Raw genomic sequence first — 4376 nt, 5'->3', positions numbered from 1 at the left:
CACTTATAGGAACCGTAAAATTATGGTTACACAATCTAACAAGAGAAAGTATAGATACCTTAAGAAGCAATAAAAAATTTAATGGTGAAATAGCAACAACAAATATAGAAATAGCCATAAGAAATGAATTTAGTAGTATGACTACAGAAATTGAAGAACAAAATAAAGAAAAACAAACAAATAGAAATCTAATAACAAAATTAGCAATATGTAATATGTGCTATATAGATGAATATACTTGTGCATTTAGAGAATATTATTATAAAGGAACATATAATACAGAAGAAAGTAAAGAAATAAGAAAATTATATTTCACAAAATTACCAGAACCTTTTAATTCTAAAATAATAAAAGAATGGAATGAAGCAGGATTAACAGATACTTTAGGAGCTAGAATAAAATTCCTACAACAATGGTTTGTACAATTATGTGAAAAATACAAAGAAGAAACAAAAATGGAAAAAATATTAATAAAAAACTTAAGATGTTGTAAAAATAAAACAGCACCATAATTTGGATGTACAGATAAATATTATAATAAAAAATGGAAAACAAAGAAATATAATAAATATAAGTCAAAATATAAAAATAAAAAACCAAGAAAAAGATATTATGTAAAAAATTATCAGAATAAAAAACCATTTAGACCAAAAAAGAAACTAACAGAATGTACTTGTTATAACTGTGGAAAATTAGGACATATAGCTAAAGACTGTAAAGCACCTAGAAACTTAAAGAAAAAATAAATAACTGAAATCATAATTGATGATGAAGAATATATGCAAATAGAATATATAGACTATGAACTAGATAGTGAAGATAGTGTATATGAAATATCAGATATAGAAGATGAAATAACTAAAGAAGATGATGAAACCTAATGACTGAAAAAGAAATAGAAGTAATAACACGAGAAGAATATAAAGATGAAGAATCCTCAGAACAAAAAATTATATTTGATAATAATATATTTGAACAAATAAAAGGAAAAGAATTAGACCTCAGTGTCGAAAAAATATTTGAAGTACCCACAATAAAAAATTGGTTCAAAAGACAAAAAGAAGAATATTACGTGGTTAGTCAAAAAGAACATATAATTGACTGTAAATATACAAAAGGAAAAGCCAAAATACCAATAATAAACAAAAAAATAATAAATAAAGAAATACAAGATATAAAGGCAAGAAACCCAATTAAATATGTACACCTAGGAGGAACTGAAATACTAATAAAAGCATGTTTCAGGGAAGGAATAGATACCCCTATAGAAATATATTTAGCAGATGATAGAATAATTCAACCTATAGAAAAAAGCATAATAAGTGCAATAAAAGAAAATCTCATATATCAAAAATTCAAATTCATAATAAGTGCCAACTATTCAATAGCAATAAACGATAAGAATATAGATAAATCATTAGTACTATACTGGAAAATGTCAGGAATCGAATTAACACCTGGAAGTAAAATATTTACAGCTAGATGTAAAAATCTATACGTCTTAACAACAAAACATAAAATAGCAGCAAAAAATAAAATTAATAAAATCAAAATAGAAAACCCGTTTGAAAGAATAGTTACAGTTATTGACAATAATGAATATAGTTATAAAGAAATTGACGTGGAAGAAGATTTAGAAATAGTAAAAGAAAGATTAAGTACATCAAGTATACCAAACCAATTAACTTATGAAACACCAACATCATCAAGAATAAGTACATCAAGAAGAGAATATATAATCCCAAAAAATTTAATAAAAAAACACAAAAGAAAAAATAAATACATACCACTACTATATAACTGGAATCATGGAACAAAGAAAATATCAAATATTAATAAATACAGGACAAGAAGAAAACTATATCACAAGAGAATTAGTAACAGAAACTGAAATAATAACTACTGAACAATTATGCCCTGAATTACCTAAAGAATTAATAATAAATGAAGAAATAACAGAAAAAGAAATAATTATTGGAGGAATACCTCTAATAATACAATTTAAAATATATCAAGAAAACGAAAATGAAAACATTACACTAGGAATAAAATGGTTAGAAAAAGTAAAACCATACAGTCTAGGAGATAAGCAATTAACAATAACATGCAAAGATAAGAAAATAATAATAAAAAGAACAGAAGAATGAAAATATATATACTCGCAAAAGTCATAGTAGAAGGATATTATAATAGATACTATACACCAATGATAGATACAGGAGCAGAAGCTAATATATGTAAATATAATTGTTTACCAACGGATAAATGGGAAAAATTAAAAACACCTATGGTAGTAACAGGATTTAATAATGAAGGTAGTATGATTAACTACAAAGCCAAAAATGTAAAAATACAAATATGGGATAAAATATTAACTATAGAAGAAATATATAACTTTGAATTCACTACGAAAGATATGTTACTAGGAATGCCATTTTTAGACAAATTATACCCACACAATATAACAAAGAACACACTGGTGATTTACCACACCATGTAAAAATAAAGTAGGAGCAAAAAGAGTAAATAATAAACAACGAAAAACTACAGAATGGATACGAGGAAATGAAAAAATCACACAAAAATTAGAAAATATAAGTAAAAATACAACTACTCAATTAGAAATTATTATATTCACAATAGACAAAGTAAAAATAATCCAGAATGAATTAGAAAAATTATATAATGATAACCCTCTAAAAGGATGGAATAAACATAAGACAAAAATAAAAATAGAATTAATAGAAGAAAATAGTATAATAACACAAAAACCCTTAAAATATAACTTTGATGACTTGGCAGAATTCAAAATGCATATAAAAGAATTATTAGATAACAATTACATACAAGAAAGTAATAGTAAACATACAAGTCCAGCATTTATAGTAAATAAACATAGTGAACAAAAAAGAGGAAAAAGTAGAATGGTTATAGATTACCGCAACTTAAATGCAAAAACTAAAACATATAATTACCCAATACCTAATAAGATATTAAAAATAAGACAAATCCAAGGATATAATTACTTCAGTAAATTTGACTGTAAATCAGGATTTTACCATCTAAAACTAGAAGATGAATCTAAAAAACTAACAGCATTTACAGTACCACAAGGATTTTATGAATGGAATGTTTTACCATTTGGATATAAAAATGCACCAGGAAGATACCAACATTTTATGGATAATTATTTTAACCAACTAGAAAACTGTATAGTATATATAGATGATATATTACTATATTCAAGAACACAAGATGAACATATAAAATTATTAGAAAAATTCATACATATTATAGAAAACTCTGGTATAAGCTTAAGCAAAACCAAAGCAGAAATTATGAAGAATCAGATAGAATTTTTAGGAATACAAATAGATAAAAATGGAATAAAAATGCAAACACATATAGTACAAAAAATAATCAATCTTGATGAAAACATAGATACAAAAAAGAAATTACAATCATTTTTAGGATTAGTAAACCAAGTAAGAGAATATATACCTAAATTAGCAGAAAACCTAAAACCTTTACAGAAAAAACTAAAAAAGGATGTAGAATATAGGTTTGATGAAAAAGATAAGGAACAAATAAGGAAGATTAAAATATTGTACAAAAAATTACCAAAATTATACTTCCCAGATGAAAACAAGAAATTTACTTATATTGTAGAAACAGATTCAAGTAATCATAGTTATGGAGGAGTTCTTAAATATAAATATGATAAAGAAAAAATAGAACATCATTGCAGGTATTATTCAGGATCTTATACGGAAGCACAAGAAAAATGGGAGATAAATAGAAAAGAATTATTTGCATTATATAAATATTTATTAGCATTTGAACCATATATAGTTTACAACAGATTTATTGTAAGAACAGATAACACCCAAGTTAAATGGTGGATAACCATAAAAGTACAAGATTCAGTTACAACAAAAGAAATACACAGACTGGTATTAAATATATTAAACTTTACATTTACAATTGAAATAATCACTACTAACAAGAATGTTGTTGCAGATTACTTATCAAGACAAAGCTACCCAAACTGAATCAGATAATACAATGGAAAATCTACTCTTAGCTATGACTACACTTTGTAAAAAAGTGGAAAGCATAGAAGAAGAGATACAGATAATAAAGAAAACAGCTAGTGGTCAGCAGCATGACTTGAAAAATGCAGAGATAAGACGATCGGGAGTCTCTAAAATTCCAGAGCTAGAAGGTGACGTTGAGAAACACCTAAAAACTCATAACAATTTGTTAAATGCAGTTGCAGGAAGCAGCACAGCTAGCAGTTTATCTACAAAGAAGAAGGAAGAAATTAAACCTAGATATACAAATACAAATATGAACAATCTATTTTCAAAACCATT

This window comes from Nicotiana tabacum, chromosome 24 (assembly GCF_000715075.1).
Source record: "Nicotiana tabacum cultivar K326 chromosome 24, ASM71507v2, whole genome shotgun sequence".
Lineage (NCBI taxonomy): Eukaryota > Viridiplantae > Streptophyta > Magnoliopsida > Solanales > Solanaceae > Nicotiana > Nicotiana tabacum.
This window is presented reverse-complemented; position numbering follows the sequence as displayed.